Source organism: Vespa mandarinia, chromosome 8 (genome assembly GCF_050613455.1).
Source record: "Vespa mandarinia isolate Hongniang chromosome 8, ASM5061345v1, whole genome shotgun sequence".
Lineage (NCBI taxonomy): Eukaryota > Metazoa > Arthropoda > Insecta > Hymenoptera > Vespidae > Vespa > Vespa mandarinia.
Window position 1 is genome coordinate 6,257,501 of NC_140817.1, and position 18,194 is coordinate 6,275,694.

General features: G+C 29.8%; 1 protein-coding gene across 5 annotated transcripts in view; it reads right to left on the minus strand.

Annotated features, from left to right (window-relative positions):
• The window catches only part of LOC118449776 (uncharacterized), a 166,572-nt gene that overhangs the window by 111,587 nt on the left and 36,791 nt on the right, over positions 1-18,194 (minus strand). The window contains exon 1 of one of the 5 annotated variants that reach the window (XM_085658957.1): positions 3,608-3,909. The exons of the other annotated variants lie outside the window; for them this stretch is intronic. The gene's annotated coding sequence lies outside the window, so the exon portion shown is untranslated. Of the gene's footprint in view, positions 1-3,607; positions 3,910-18,194 lie in introns of those variants that run through there. 5 annotated transcript variants of the gene reach the window in all.

Here is an 18,194-nt window from a genome sequence, read left to right on the forward strand (position 1 = left end):
TCAATATCAAAGTTAGTTGAAGAAGAAAAAAAAGATTTCTTTTCTTTATTTTTCAACGCCAATTTCTTTTCCTAAATCATACGAAGAAGGTTTCTTATCTCACGGAGATTACGTACTCGGAAATACGTGAGTTAATTGTAATTACGTAAATCTTGCTCTTTACGTAATAGACCGACTAAACGAGTTGAATTTTTACGAATGTACGAGACGCAATGGCCGGCACACGAGCGTTCATTAAGCGCTCGAATCCGTTCTCGAGGACGCTCGTTTGGAATAATAAGTACTAATTTGTAATGATAATAGAAAAATGTAAATTGATTAGATCTATTTCTTTTCACGAAAATTATATAAAAATTTCAAATGTTTCTACGTTTTAAAAATAATTTTCAAAAAATAATTTTGTTTTTTTTTGTTTTTTTTTTTTTGTTAAATCTCGAATCAGAAAGGTATTAAAAATTTTTCATTAAAAAATATCATCTTAGAGAAATTCTTAATCTAAAACAATTCTTAATGAAAACAATATATTATAAGAAGCAATAAAAAAAATTTTTAGAGTGATCAATATTTAAAAATTTTTGTCAAATTGTATGGGATTTAAATGTGTACACGTATAAGTATATACGTATATTATTTATATGTATAAGTTATTAAATGATTCATTTCTTTTATTAAATATAAATTTATTATTTATGAGATTTTATTATTTATGAGCAGAAAATGAGAAAGGAAAAGATAGAGAGAGAGAGAGAGACAGAGTATTTATATTAACAAACACAAATCTATAAATGACATTTGTCCTAAAAAATAAATAAATAAGTAAATAAATAAATAAAATAAATAAAATATATAAAAAATAAAACGAATCTCGATTATCGTTAAATATATAGCAATCTTAGAGATTAAACTTGTCTTCTGTATCGATTTTTTGTAAATCCTTAAATGCATTTAAATGCATTTAAATACATTTAAATGCACTTGATTAAGAAATCACAACAGATTAATTAGTCAACGATATAAATGACATGAAAATTTTTAAAATACCTCTACAAATCTACGTTGTATTTTAACTGAAACATTATTTAGTCAATTTTTACTCCGTCCAAAGGTTAAAGGTCGATTCATTTAATCAAATCAGTCTTCGTAATTTACGAAACAATCGAAACATATACTGAACTGATATATATATATATATATATATATATATATATATATACGTGTAAATCTATTTAAAAATTTCTATATCATTCCGAGTTGTCAATATTTTGATTAAAAAAAGAAGAAAAAAAAAAAAAAAGAAAAAAGAGAAAGAAAGAAAGAAAAAGAAAAGAAAAGAATATCGCTGAAATTCCCACAATGAAACGTATCGTTCATTTACAATAAGAAATTCTAAGGTGAGTTCGTACTCACGATCCGTCGAGAACGTAATTTCTCGACGCGATAGCGCTCGCGTCAAAGAGATGCACTTTACACGTTGCATCTCGAGCGAGGATCGTTAGCGTGGCTTACCAAAGCGCGTGTAGCCTCTTCGATGTAGAACGAATATCTCGTGAGTGAGAACGAAGTGGTAAAGAACATTATTATATATATATATATATATGCGTGTGTGTGTGTGTGTGTATGTATGTATGTACTTGGCTTCTCTCGTATTCGATTCGAGTTCGTCGAGTCCGGTTTGACACTGTTTCTCGTAGCTTCGAAAAGGTCACCGACGAATGCAAAGAAAAGGAAAGAGAAAGAGAGAAAGAGAGAGAGAGAGAGAGAGAGAGAGAGAAAGGGAGAATGCTTCGACTAAACAGATATAACAAGGAAGATAAGGGTGCGAATCACGAATGATTTATGCCGGTGTACCTGCAATGGTCGTTCTTCCTCGTTAGAACAAACACGTCACCATTCGACTTATCGTCCTCCCTTCCTTCTTACAAACAATTCCTTTTCTAACACTTATATACTCTTCGATCGGATTTTATCATTCATTTCTTTTTTTTTTTTTTTTTTTTTTTCTTGGTTTATAGGATTGACCTATTTCGAACGTATATATACATTATTTTTCATTCCTATGAATTTAATTGCAAAAATTTACAGACAGCGGACTAAATAAAAAAGAAAAAAAAAAAATTAAAAAGGAAAAAAAAAATTAAAAAAGAAAGAAAATTGATATTACAATTCATTCTATATTAGAATTATTTTATATCTTAATAATTTAACAGAACTTAGAAGAAAAATAATTAATATGTATCGTTTAATCACTTTTCAAAGTCGACAGGTAAATACAATTTTGTTTTATAATTTTTAGTCCACTCTCATAATTACTGGCACGTAATATATTATTATTTATGTATAAACGAAGTAGTTTTTTTTTTTCTTTTACAAAACTAATATCGCTTAGAAATTCATAACGTATCGTATTTTATCATTATGTCTTTTATTATTTATGTATCAGTAAATAAGTTGAAAGAGAATTTTCTTTTTTAAAAAAAAGAAGATTAATTTAACGAGAAATATAATATTATTATATATAAGCTGTATATATATATATATACATATAAAGTATAAATTTTTTGAAAGTCTAAGAGCTTGAGAACAATGTTTGTTCATTGTACATAATTTTACAATTAAATACCAAGAAATTATGATAATTATTAAGCTTTACCCTTTGTAAATATTCTATGTAAATCATAGAGAAAATTCTCATAACATGAGCTTAAAGAGAAATTTAATATTATAAGAAAAATCTTTTCATACGCGTCTATCCTGTTTGTACATATCGGTAAATACATATTACATGACGACATTATTTAACGTATCCTTAAAAACGTTTAAAAGTTTATTGCGTAATAAAATAAATATTAAAAAAAAAAAAAAAGAAAAGAAAAGAAGCAAAAAGAGAAAAAAAGAAAAACAAATTGTAAAATGATTATATTATTAGAAATTATTGAATTCTTTTTTTCTTTTTCGTTTCTTTTCTTTTTACAATCTGTACAATGCAACTTATTAAACGATTTTTTTTGTAATCCCGTTAAAGAAATAAACAATAAATATTATAAAACTCGATTTCTCGAGGAGAAATAAGAAAACGTTCGTCGATGACGAAACGAGACGATTCCTGATACTTGAAACGTAAATTCTTGATTGGACTTATATATCCAATGAGATAAGTCGAAGCGTGGTCGAATTTAAATCGATATCGTAACGCTCTCAAACATCATCGTGAAAAAAAGAAAAGAGAGATGAAAAAAAAAAAAAAGAAAAGAACAGAAAAAAAGGAAACGAGATAGAAAGGTTTCTTTACTTTAAATCGAAGGACGTCATCGTGTGAAAGCGATTTTCAAAAGGCAAAGCTGCTTCGTAAAGACACGAAAGCAGCTTAAAATATCGTTTGGATAAAATTTACGGAGGAGACACACGTGAGAGGATCTCCCGCGATCTGCTCGTAAACTATCTGTCGCCCTCTTTTCGATCGGTTTATCGGTAAAAAGAAACCATACGCAAAACTCATACGAAATTCGTAATATTGCTTTTTCTTTCATCGAATTTATTTATTTATTTCATTGGTACTTTACCCGTATTTATATAATGATTATATTATGTAATATATATGATACTTTACCCCGACGATCACCGTTGTCCTATTTAGTTGTTGTCATCAATCTTATTCGGTCGTCGTCATTGGCATTGTTGATCCTATTCGATCGTCGTCATCGTCATCATTGTCGGTCCTATTCGGTTGTCGTCATCATCGTCGTCGGTCCTTTTCGGTCGTCGTCATCGTCGTCATTGTCGATCCTATTCGGTTGTCGTCATCGTTATCATTCTCGATCCTATTCGGTTGTCGTCATCGTCGTCGTCAGTCCTATTCGATCGTCGTCATCGGTTCTATTCGATCATCGATCCTATTCGGTCGTCGTCATCATCGGTTCTATTCGGTCGTCGTCATCGTCATCAACATCGTCAATTCTATTTGGTCGTTGTTATTGTCAATCGTATTCGATCGTCACCATTGTCATTATCGTTACAATAAGTCAAAGAGACATTTAGGTGATCTTACTTAAAAGGATCACTCACAGTATATTAGATCACTATACATAGAATGATATTGTAGATGACCCTAATATTAAAATTTTCATTATTAATATCAGAAGCTTAGGAAAACTAAAATATATAATAATCCCATCGATTTTCGAATTTAACGAATGATGCGACACAACGGATCGAGATTTCTTCTTTTTCGTTCGAACGAAACGAAATAAAAAGTTGGAGTCCTCTCGTAGGAATCGTATTTATGTATCTGTGTATCCATGTATCTGTGTATCCATGTATCCGTGTATCAATGTATCCAGGGATCCTCCGAAGCGAAAGAAGGATAGTCTCGCTAATTGCATGCGTTCGTCGATGTTAGGATCAAGAGGGTTATTAAACACAGCCTGCCGAGTCTTGCTATACGTTTTATTCTAGCCGGATCGGGACGTTAATTAACGTCGGTTTTGTTAACGCGCGAATCGCATTGCGAGTGGATTCGCTAGAAGGAATGACGAAGACCGAGGACACCTTCCTCATCCGTTGCAGCAACGGGTGACGACGACGACGACGACGACGACGACGACGACGATGACGACGACGACGACGACGACTACAACAACAACGATGACTACAACGACGATAGCAACGCCGCTTTGGTTTAGTGGCTCCTCCGTGCACGTCTCGTATTATTTATAGAACGTGCACGTCGAGCCATGAAGTCTGATAGGCAATCAAGGCAGGGCGCGTGTGCAGCATTCCTTGGCTGAGTCACCGCGAACCAGTCCTCCTTTCCCTCCTTTTACCCTTCTCCTCACCCCCTTCTCTTTTTTCTATTTCAACCCTCCCACACGGTATGATAGGTGTGAGAAACTCGATAAACTCGACGTTACGTTCCATTCCATCTCGTTTCTCCCCTCTCTCTCGCATACGCCTGTCATCGTCATTATTATCATCATAAAACTACATTATTATTTCATCGATTTTCTCTTATTTCCTCTTTACTTTACGGAGCGTAACAAGTAGATCTACATAAAGATCTTTTGATTCTTTTTAAATGGATATCATGTTTATATCATACACATATGTACATATATATTAATTATTTACAAATTTAATATAATTTATCATGTAAATAAGGTTCGTTACGTTATTTATTTATAAAAGATACATCTATCGATCATCACATCCATCGAGAGATTCAATAAGTTAATAGACCCGATCCTTTTTTTTCTTTTCTTTTAATCGAACAACGGATAAGTCAAAGTTTTTCTTTTTTTTTTCTTTCTTTCTTTTTTTAATTACTCCAGGTTGTTTATCTCTGTAATTAATTTATAAGTAATCGGAGAAAAAATTTAATTGATTCTTTTCTTAATAAACAAAGAAAGGTGCAATTCTTACACTACATCCGGCAGATGAAGGAGGAAAAATTCGCTCGGAGGCAGACCTCTTCATATTCCGTCTCGTCCCATCCCTTGGTCCTCGGCCCCATTGTACGCATTGTTAGTCGCCTCGTAGAGGCATCGTAAAGCCTACAGTTCGCGCGAGTACCACCCATGCAAGCTTCGCGTTTTATTTCGGTAGACGCGTCTATAGGAACAGAACTCCAAGTTCACAATGCAACGACCGATCGAATTTTCTTTTGTAAAGAATATAACGTATACATATTAGTTGAATCAAATTTTTATCAGGACAGATAATGAAAGAGTTACGTATAAAAGGTACATATTAATAATATAAGAAATGAGATGATCGACGAATGATTAATATACTCGAGTTATATCGAACAAAATAATATATTTAATATATTTAATATTATAAAATAAAGTACCCATGCAATATAAAAAATTCTACGATATATGTATCACTATTATACATATATATATATATATATATATATATATATATATATATGACGGTATACAACGTGATAGAAAAAAACAAAAAAAAAAAAAAGAAAAAGAAAGAGATCAGTGACATAAAAACTGAGGAAAAAAATATCTTTAATAAAATATCATTTAGAATCGTATATGTTCGATGGAACACTATATTACTGCACGTATCTACTATACTATGCGACTTTATACAACTTTACGATCTTACGTCGAGTTTTATAATTCGAAAAGGTCACAAGTTAAAAAAATAAAAAGCAGAAAGAAAAAAAAAAAAAGAAAAAAAATAATTGTTTACATGGACTTTATAATTTGGCTCAAAAACATGAAAATTTATCATACTAAAGTTCTTTCTCAAAGTTTCTTGCTATTTCAATTTCGTATTCATGAGATATTTTTTACACGAGCATTTATGTACGTGTATTCTTACACACACTTTTCTTTTTCTTTTTTCTTTTTATTTATTGATAATCATTGTTACACACATTTTTTCTATCTAACAATAATAATATCTATGTATGGTTGAAGAATGAATTGATAAGACATAGTGATACACGAAGAGAATGAAGAAAAAAAAAGATTCGTTTTTACCATTCGATCATTATCCATCGATCTTGGATGATCTTATAGAGAGCATCGATCAAAAAGATCGATTTTCAACGATGATAAAAGTAATCTCGATTTGCTTTATACGCGTCTTCCTTTACGATTAGAATCAGAGTTCTGATTCGGATACCGAAAGGATCGGAAACATGACTCGTCCGATAGATCGATACAATTGATCGGAAGATCTTTTATCGATCGTGTATCTCGTATAAGATTTTCTTCTCATGATCCTTTATCGATTGTTCTCGATAGTACGTCTTAGATGGATTTCGCTTGATATTTCTTTCTTTCTTTCTTTTCTTTCTTTCTTTTTTCTTTTCTGACAGGTCATCTATGATTAAATTTGTTTATTAGTATACGATCGATGGACAAATAAATCCAAGGAGAGGGATAGGAAATGGGTCTTAAGGCCCTCTTCCCCCATTCAACATAACAATTTCTTTAACTCGAGCAGAGCATCTTGGATCTGATAAAATTACTATACGTAACATGATGTTCTAATATAACGTGAGTTTCTAATAAATTATATTTTCCTAATAGTTTAAAAAGAATCCTCAAATTGTTAAATAATAAAATATAAAAAAGTAACATCATTTAAATCTTATCGCGAAATATTTAAAGATCATACGTAAAAGGAAAGCAAGGATAGGGGGAGTCTTTCGTATCGGTTCGCGAAAAAAAAAGGAAAAAAAAAAAAAAATTAGAAAAAAAATAAAATACCCTTCGAAAGTATTTTCGGATAAAAGTTCGTATGAGGTAAGTATCATGGTGATTCAAAAAGGATTTCTTAGAAGTATTTTGAAGGAAAATTTCAAACGGGAAACGAAATAACGAAGGATAAATTTAATTGGCGCTAAGTGGGTTGAACGGTTCGGTCACGAGTCTTCCGCGAATTTTCGTTTCGATACCAGCGATCAACTGAGTACTATGTGTGTGTGTATGTGTCTGCGTATGTATGTGGTGGAATGGACTGGGATGCTGCTGCACCTGCCGTCTCTCTCTCTCTCTCTCTCTCTCTCTCTTTCTCTCTCTCTCTTGACTACTCGTTCCGCATAATACCACAGAGTTATTTTGGGATAATGCGGTAAGGCAAAAAGGGAGAAAGAGAGAGAGAGAGAGAGAGAGAGAGAGAGAGAGAGAGAGAGAGAGAGAGAGAGAGAGAGAGACGACGACAGGGAGCGTCACACTGTCTGTGAAGAGAACGCACGTGCCAAGCGCGCATCGCTAATGGCTCATTCAAGATAGGAATGGAAAAACTCTCGTCTAAATGTGTTGCCTCGCGATAACTTACGACTCGAAGTAACGAAAGCTTGAAAGATAAATCAAATTTATTATTTTTCGTTGTACAAATTCTTCCTATCTAATCAATTTTTTTTTCTTTTTTTTTTTTCTTTCGTTTTCTCGTTCTTTTCTTATATTTTTTTTATTTTTCTTTTTTTCCCCACCCCCATGAAACGACATTGACGAAAACGATCGTTAATTATTTAACTTATCAACGTTCGAAAAATAATATAAAACTGATAGAAATGATAGAAAATATTAATGGGAAAGGAAAAACAAGAGTATAGTGCATAAAAAATATAGTAAATATATATACATATATATATATATTTTTTTTTTGCAACGAACTATTATAAATATAAATAGAAAAAAGAGAACGAACGAATATGAGTGCATTGTGATTGATCATTATAAAAATACGAAATATATGAAATATATATCGAAATAAATGAAATTAAAAAGCCAAGCAATTATAGTTAACGTGTCATTTTGTTATTTGTTTCGTCAGATATATATTATATTTATTAATATTAACGAAGTTAATATTTCTGTAAAAAATTTCTTCAATGTATAAAATACATCGTATAAAATATCTCCTGCTGATTATATAGAATGCATACTCTTTTAAGTTACACTCTACCATTAATCTTGATAATCCATACTCCGCTTATTCACACATTCCACCGATTAAACTATATAAGCAAAGTAGATATAAAGATGACGAGTAAAAAGCAATAACCTTCGTCATGCTACGATAAAGATAGATAGATAGATAGAGAGAGAGAAAGAGAGAGAGAGAGAGAGGGAGAGAGATAGGTCGAAGGACTCACCGTTTTCGTCCTTTTATCTCATGCGGACCGGACGGCCATGAGTGGAACCGCAAGAGGAACCCTACGTACGCATATTATTTCTACTGACGCGAGATGCGAACCCCAAATAAACTAAAACGATTCGTGAGACACGCGAGGACGCGAAGTAACATCGATTTGGTCGGTCATTGCTCGGGAGCAACAAACTTTAACAATTTTCATTAAAACGACGAATACATATTATCAATTATATCAAATAAAATATTATATAAACGTTATTTCAATCATTTATTTACAAAATATTTTAACTAACAAAATCGTACAATCTTCTTTTGATCATGATGGGAAAATATTTTCACGTGAAGAAAAAAGAGAAAAACAAAGACAAAAAAAAAAGAAAAAGAAATCCTGAGAAAAAGAAACAAAAAGAAAAAGATTCAATTTTCATGACAAAACGAAATGTTTAAAAAATCGTAAAATGATTTCGTCCTATCGAAGCGATTTTTTTACAACCACCCTTCTCCCAAGAAAAACAAACACAAAAAAAAGAAAAGATCGTTCGTTATATAACTCGATATATATATATACTCCAATTGCTTGAAAATTTTTCATTAGAAAGAATAAAAAAGGTTTCGTCAAAATTTTGTAATCCGGTCTATCGAGTTTTTAAGCCTGTCTACCAATACCATCAAACATTTCAGATTTGATATCGGAGATCTTTTTTTTATGACCTTGTTACGTCCACGATCTTTAGATACGAGACGAGATAAACGAAGAAACCAAATTCGAATATTTCTTTTGGATTTCACTATATTCGTTGGATCATTGGTATGCATTCGAAAATTTTTTTTATTTACTAATCCATTGGCTATCGTGACGTTAATCCTTGACAAAAATCTCTTATGTTAACACGCGATCCCCTTTTTCTCTCACGCTATCGTTCAGACCAATCGAGACGTTATATAGATGCGTAAATAAGAAAGGGGCGTTCTTAACGATCCCCTATAGAATACATAATAACATGGAACACGAAAAGTAAGTGGAAATAAAAGGATTTAAACATTGGTAAAGATAATATCGATACGGTAAACGTTTATTGAACGAAGATAATCGTTCGTAAAAGATCGGGTTAATGTAGAATTAATTATAAATGAATTCGAAACCGCTCGTTAAGATACAAGGATTCAATGTATATTAAATTAATTATAATTTATCAAGATCTAATCTTATATTAAAAGTATATATGTACGAGGGAATTGTTGAAATGATAGGACATCTTTTTTTGAAGGTTAAATATTTTTTTTTTCTTTTTTTCTTTTTTCTTTTTTTTTTTTTTTTTTTTAGCGAAGTAAAACTATTTTTCATAACATTTCTTTTTTATCGAAGTACGTTCATTTAAAGGCTTTTAAAATTTTGTTGATATTATTGATGATATTTATTATGTAAGAAGAATATTTACAAGTTATTTATAGAGTATTAAAGAAACAGATTATTTTATTGTTTATACGATAGATAGGAGACTATATACTGAGTACAAAAACACCCTATATAAACATAAGTCGAATAACACTGATTATAATATATCCTATCTATCACCATATTAATATGATAATATATAAATGATTTTCTTTTAACATACTTATATACAAGTTATATAGACAACTAAATCTACAAAATGAATGAGTAAAATATTTATATTCTTTTTTTATATCGAAAAAAAAAAAAAATGTTTAACAAAATATCTATAAAAAAAAAGCTCATCTTACATTTATTATCTTAGCCCATTGTTTTATTTTTTTTTTTGTTCTTTTCCATTTTAATATATTAATTTCTCGATATCTATTAAAAAGTTATAAACAACTCTTCGAATAATTTTATAAATCTCACTGTATGTATAGGCACGTAACGTTAAGTTTTTTTTAAAACAATAAATATCGTAGATCGTTTTACGGATTATCAAACAATTTCATTTTCTTTTTCTTCTTTTCTATTTTTTTTTTATTTTTTTTTTTTATTTTTTCTTTTCTTATTCTTCTCATGAAATACGATCAATAATATTGTCAGAATATAGAAAAATGATCGGCCTTCATCGAACTGGTTTTAAACGCGTCACCCAATAAGTCGATCAATGTTAGACTTCCTTTTTCGGTTTAGGATCTTCTTATTTACTTGGTGAAAGACAACGTCTTCTATCGTAAAAGCGTGACCGTATCTTTTGAAGAGATTCTAAAAGAAAAAGAGATACCGACGACACCTGAAATCCGAGCGGCGAGTTGCTACGGCGTTATTAACGCGAGAGGAGAGGTATCCCTTTACAAAAAGGACGATGAAACCGGAGCTCAGAAATCATTTGAGATTTCATCTTGCGACGAGCATCGATCTCTCTATTCCATGGGATTTCGATCTCTCGTTTCTAATCTCCATACGCGACCAAGATCTCTCATTGATAGAGAGAACGATCCCTTTTCCTGCCTCCCTCCCACCCTCCCTCCACCTTTCTTTCTATCTCTCCTTCAAGCGCCCTTTTTTGATGCTTATCTCGCTTAAACTTCCAAGAATTTAATACTTCTTCTATTCTCCTTCTTCTTTTTTCCTATCTATCCTTTCCTCACCTTTTCCTTCCCCTTCTTTAATAGGTAGAGAACATATCTATTGTGATAAATATATTTAATATCATATATTTTATATTACGATATATGATACTTATGTACTATATCTTATACGTTTATATTTAATATCAATATTTAATGAATCGGAACAATCACGTTTGAAAATGTTAGAATGTTGAAATATTTACAAAGTTGCATAAGTGTATTATACATATAATATGTACGAATAAAGTTATTTGTATAAATACAATTTAATTTATTTCGTAAGTATTTTTATTAATTAATTAATTAATTAAATTATTAATGATAAATATTTTGTAAGAAATACTTTTAATTAAGTTTAAATAATTCAAATAATTAATTAAATGTCAAAGTAATTATATTTTATTATAAATCTTGATCATTTATTTAAAATACTGAAGCAATAAATAACAATCATATAAATATCATGGAATAAATGAGTCGATTATCTATTAGCCAAGTTTTTCCTATATCTCTTCTTTCTCCTATAACCATTTTCTTTTCTTTTTTTCTTTTTAATCTCTGACAAGTTCATTTAAGTTGTTCAATTAACGAGATCCATTTAAACTAGAGATAAATCTATATTATATGTACATAAAAAATTAATTAAAAGATGTCAATCTTTTAAAGATATTAAATAGAGCATAGAGGATAAAAATAAATCAAACAGTTTTATTTAAAACAATAGAATCCATTCATTCAACAGTTTCACATAATATTATGATGATTATAACATTGAATAATATAATTAATTCGAGTAAAGGATGAGACCTATTTATGTTAGCTCGTTAATGATATGTCGAAACAAAAACAAAAAAAAAAGAAAAACAAAAAAAAAAGAAGAGAAAGAATAAAAAACAGAAAAAAAATACGACGTTCCTATTATCTACTAGATTCGAACGAACGAACAAAAAGTATTTTTCTCATTCGTCGTCGATCGTTCGATTCGAAAATGTTTGCTCGTTCGACCAAATATAAAACGCATTTTCGATAAAACATTTATACACACACACACACATATACACATATATATATATATATATATATATGCACAGTTATGTTTATAGTGGTAAACTGTAGAGTATTGTGTAAGGATTGGATGAAAAGATGATTGCGCGGTGCATGAAAAGCGCTTCTAACGAATGACAAACAAACTAATCGAGGGCTGGTTATCTTATCCGTATGGCGTGTTGCTTGAAGCGAGGTATACGGCTCTTTGGTAACAATAAATTCATTACGAAGTCTGACGGCACTCACACTCTCACACACACTCTCACACACACTCTCTCTCTCTCTCTTTTTATCTATTTATTCATCTATCTATCTATCTCTCTTTCTCTCGACAGACACTTTATGACGCTTATCTACATGAACGTGCTCGCAAAACGACTGTAACTCTCAGCTTCTGAAGCGTGCAACCGGATGCTCCATTCCAATGTCATTTGCATCTCTCACCGAAAAAGAGAAGTCATGACTCTTTTTTTTTTTTGTTTTTTTTTTCTTTTTTTGGTTTTCTTTATTCCCTTTTTTTCGAACAGGTACAATGAAAAGATAAAATTTGAAAAATAGAATGGCACATTGATAACGATGTTTATAAGAGATTTGAGTCATTTCATTGTGGTCAATTATGAAACTGTAAATTTTATAAGATATTTTTTATGGATTAAACGGATATTTGTGATGGAGAAATTGTTGATTTCTCGCGAGAAAACTCGAAATTGAATCTAAAAAGGATACTTTATATTTTCATCATTTCGAAAATATCGTTGTAAACTTTATTTTTATTTATTTCTTTGTTTGTCTGTTTCTTTCCCCCCCCCCCTCCCCCCATAGAAACAAAAAATATTTTTGCAATGCTTTAGCCGTCTTGCGTTACTTGTATGATAGAAATAAAATAAATGCATACTATAATACTATTACGAGGAAATATATTTTCATAAAAAAAAAAAGAAAAAAAATATTTCTTTTGCACACTTTGACGCATCTCTAAAATATTATAATGAATTCGAACATAAATAATTCTGATAATATAACAATTACGAAAGATAGATAAAAAGTTCAAATACTTTTACTCGAGATATCATAATTATACATTTATTTTAGTGTTGGACAACAAACGATTATTCGAAATAAGTAAGTAAATAAGTACGTGTGTTTCAATGTAAAAAATAATAAAAAATTTCTTTATAAGATCGAATAATATTTATTTATATGATCGAATAAAATTGTTATTTAATATATATTTTAGTAAATATTTATTTACTAAAAAAGAAAAAAAAGAAAAAAGAAACAAAAAAAAAGAAATGATCAAAAAGAAGAATAAAGATACGTAGATACAAGAGGTCACAGATCGTGCTTGGCAATCGTTAACACAAGCGATACCAATCCTTATCTTTCTCTCCCTCCCTCTCTCTCTCTCTCTCTCTCTCTCTCTCTCTCATTTTTCGTTGAAGAAATATGTTTTATCTTGAATCGTAACGGAACAAAATGAAGAACGAAAAGGATCCAGTAAAGGACCGAGTCAACAGAACCAAGTTGGAATCGTATGAACGGTAGAACAACAGGACGAAGCAGTCGTCGCGAACTGAACCATCTGATAATCTCGAATGATCATCTAGCGGTAGCCGGTCGAGCAAGAATCGATAGGAGAGAAGGACACCATACAAGAATATATCTATGTATGTATGTATTCATGTATCTATATATGTATGTAGCTATGTATGTATGTATGTATGTATGTATATATGTATGTATGTATGTATGTTGTATGTACTTCTCAAGCAAGCAAACGAGCTTGTGGATTCAGAACACCGATTCGATGGGCTCGTTTACACGAGCATAAAAGCGGACCTTCTCGTAATCCTTTCGCTTTAATCGTCGTGTTTTCGCGACGTTTAAACGCTACAATATTTCAAGATTTAGGAAGACAAGCTACCCTTTATAACATTCTTTTATTTGGTTTTTCTGTTTTTTTTTTCCTTTTTGTTTTTCATTTAAAGTTTAATTTACAATCCTAACCGCATTCGTAACAGAAAGGGATTACGCAAGATAATAATAACGAACGAAATAAAAATGAAACAATGAAAAAAGATTCAATGTTCTTTTTTCTTTTCTTTTTTTTTTTCTTTTTATTCTTTTTTCTTTTTTTAATTTCGCTCTAATAAGATTTATATCTAACGCAATGGACGTAATAAAAAGTTCCCATATTGATAACGGATTTAGAAATTTACACAAGTTGTGTAATCTATATTTATTAAAATTAATTACTCGTCGATCGATAAATTAAGAAAAAAAAAAAGAATAATAATAAAAGAAAAAAACAAAGAATTAAAAACATCTTTCTTAGTTGACTATAATTGAAATCGTAATTATTATATAAAAGCGCTAACTAAGCCAAAGGCCGTTCTTTCATTCATTAAATCATTATTGACAAATTAAATAAATTTAAATATTAAATGAATTAAAATATTTGTTTCTATTTCTTTTCAAATTGACAGATTTAGTTAAAAAACAAAAAAAAAAAACAAACAAAAAAAAGGAAAGAAAGAAAAAAAAATTGGATTAAATCGTATCGAATAAAGGACAAAAGGATTGACCTTGCCCTACTTTTCTTTTTTTTTCTTTTCTCTATCATTTTATTTCTCTCTTTCTTATTCGAAGATTTAACTTATCGGTTTTTTTTTTTTTTTTTTTTTTTCTTTTTTTTTTTTTTACGTAGGCCCAAATCTCGTCTATATTTACGTCCTACAGAGAAAAAGAATGGAGGAGGGGAGGTGGGGAAAGATACGACGATGTCCGGCAAAGGGACGCGGAGAATTTATAAGAGATGCTCGTTTGATTTATGATCGTAGCACGAATCGTAAAATATAATTTATTCGTACGCTCTCTTCTTACGATCGTCGTAACATCCGGAGCCACGACAACGTTTTAAAAGGAGAAAAGGGACAGAGTAAGAGAGTCCCTCAAAATCGTGAACACAGGAATAACTCGTACGTAAGCGTATATCCACACTTTGTCCACGTTTAATGTCTTCCGTTAATTTACTACCGATTTCCTGCTATCTTGTATCTTCTTCTTCTGCTTCTGCTTCTTCTTTTCGAAGAAAATTTTTAAACGCGAACGTAGGTACAAGATCGATAAATCGATCGTTAGAAATACGTTAATGATTCTCTCTATGAATTACGAAAGAAAATTTTTTACTCAATCTCAGGGACCTGGATACATTTTTTTTTTTTTTTTAAGGAGGAGAAAGTACAGAAATTCTAATATTTGTCACATATCTCTAAACATAATTTGTGTGTGTATTTTTTTTTTCTATATATTCAATGTATACCTTTCAAATTTGTTATATTTAATTTTTATCGATTGATTTAAAATTGATATTTCGTAATAAGATTAAAAATGAGATGATAATTTTGTATTTTAATTTCTTCATATATATGTACAAAAAGAAAAGGATATCCACAAAAATAGGAGATATAAATTTTGCGAAGATATGAATAGGGTTTACCAAATCTTTGACAATACCAAACGTAAAATGGGGTCGCGAACAGCGGGATGCCATGAAACAGTATAGGGCACCATAGGGTGCCATGAGACCCCACTCGAAAGAACATGTACACCTCGATATCGTCATAACTATCGAAGTTCGTTTAGTCCGTGTGTAGAACACGATAGGTATCTTCGTACCGTTGGATTCTTCCTAATCGCTAAATAGTATCAGTCAAACCTACGTCACGATGAAAGAACTATGCGGATAATGATAGGCGTACCTTTTTAATATCGTAGATCGAACTACCGTTCCTATGAGATTATTCATAAAAACTCAGCGGGATGTTCTTACGTTTTCTTATCACCTTACTCATGTCCTATATAACTTATCTATGCATGTTAATAGTTACTCTAGCCTTACTTTAGATCAATTAGATAACATGAAGAAACATAAATGCCTATCAATTTTGTTTTTTCCTTAAAATAGTAAATGATGTTTTTACTTATATATACATTATATTTTTATTTATATATTCATTTAGATACATAATTTTTATCAATTAAGTAGAAAGCAGTATTTATTAACTGGATAAGTAGATACATATGTATATATATAGATTAAGTAGATAAGTATTTAATAATATTTTATTAATAAAGTAGATAAGTATGTTGTAGAAAAAAAAAAATTTTTTAAGTTGGTAAAATAATTTTACATGCTGTACTTCAGTTTTACACTAAAATTTTAGATTGACCTAATTATTGAAAATTGTCATTACATTATTCAATTTATATTAACCATATTAAAAACTAATCTCTCTAAAAAATATTTTCTGCAAGCAATTATTTCGTATTGTTTTTTTTTCTAATTTATTTGATACAATAATACATTCAAATAAACATTATTCTATTTTTCTAAGTAAATAAAAAATACTTACTAAATAAAAATACTATATATATATATGCATATGTATACAAGTGTGTGTGTGTGTGTGTGTGTATGTATCTATGTATGTGTTACAATTATAATATTATCACGTAAACAATTTAAATTGCGAACTATTGTACATTAGATTTAGAGTTAGTCGCAAGAACGAGAATTCTTTGAGATCGCTAATGACAAAACTACGGTTAATTAAAGAAACGTGCCTTCAAAATTATCCGTCTCCGTTAGGAAACGTTGTTAAATTCTTTTATCTCTTGGGAAAAGAATTCTGAGAAAAAAGTCTAAAAAAAAAGAGAAAGAAAATTCGTTTGCGGTTATTCGAATTAGCGAGCACCGATACTTGCCAAATTGCAAGCTACCGATTTAATTTCAGTTAAAAGCGCTACGTCGACTGAAACGATTGCCAAATACTTTTAACGTAGAATACACTTGGTTTCCTAAAACGTATCTTCGAATCATAAAAGTTCTTCGAACATTTCACGATATTAAATAAAATTAATTCTATATTCAATATCAATCTTCGTTTGAATAAATTATTATTTATTATATAATTATTTGTTTCGATTAAATAATAATTATTACAACTCATTATTATTATTATTATTAATAAATTATAATTATTATTATTTTAGTTTTTATAAAATGCAGGTTCTTTAAAATGCATCTGTAGGAATGAATCCAATATAAGAACTTGTTATTAAAATTGCAACAAACATAAAAAGCATTGTTATTATTATTATTATTATTATTATTATTATTATTATTATTATTATTATTATTATTATTATTACCACTACTACTACTATTATTATTATTAATATTATTATCATTATCTATTAGGATCTCAACCCCTTTCTCTCAACGGATGTATCTTTATCGAGCGTAATATTATTTTTCTTTGATGAATGACCGGATTATATCGTATATTTTTAGAATGATTGATTTCTGAAAGTGTCTTTGTATTATTCCTGTTAAAACGAAAACGTTTGATGTATTGTGAATACGATTTAGATTTTATTATAGATTATTGAAATATAAAAAGAGATTATTACAATCCGCCATTGTTATATGCGGATAATGATATTTATATTTCTTTCTATTTCTCTTATTAATGATTTGTATTGATATATACATATATTTTTTTTTATATTTTGTTATCATCATTATTATTATTATTATTATCCAATATCAAAAATTTCTTTAATACTTTATATTAATTTTGAATCTTTATAATATATATATATAAATTTTTTTTTAAGTTTATTATGATAAATAAATAAATAAATAAATAAATAAATAAATAAATAAATAAATAAATAAATGTAATGAATATGAAATAAATGTTTGAAATGATTTTCCTGAGGATCCTTGGCTAGGATGAAAACTTTGTTGCTGGAACGAATCGATCCTAAGTTCCTGCACCCCTATCCTAAGAACGGATGCTCATCTATTCTCGGTTACGTAAGCGAGCGTGCACTGGAAAAAGAAATTAATTGATTCTCGCTCCATTAACGCGAGTTATCGTTTA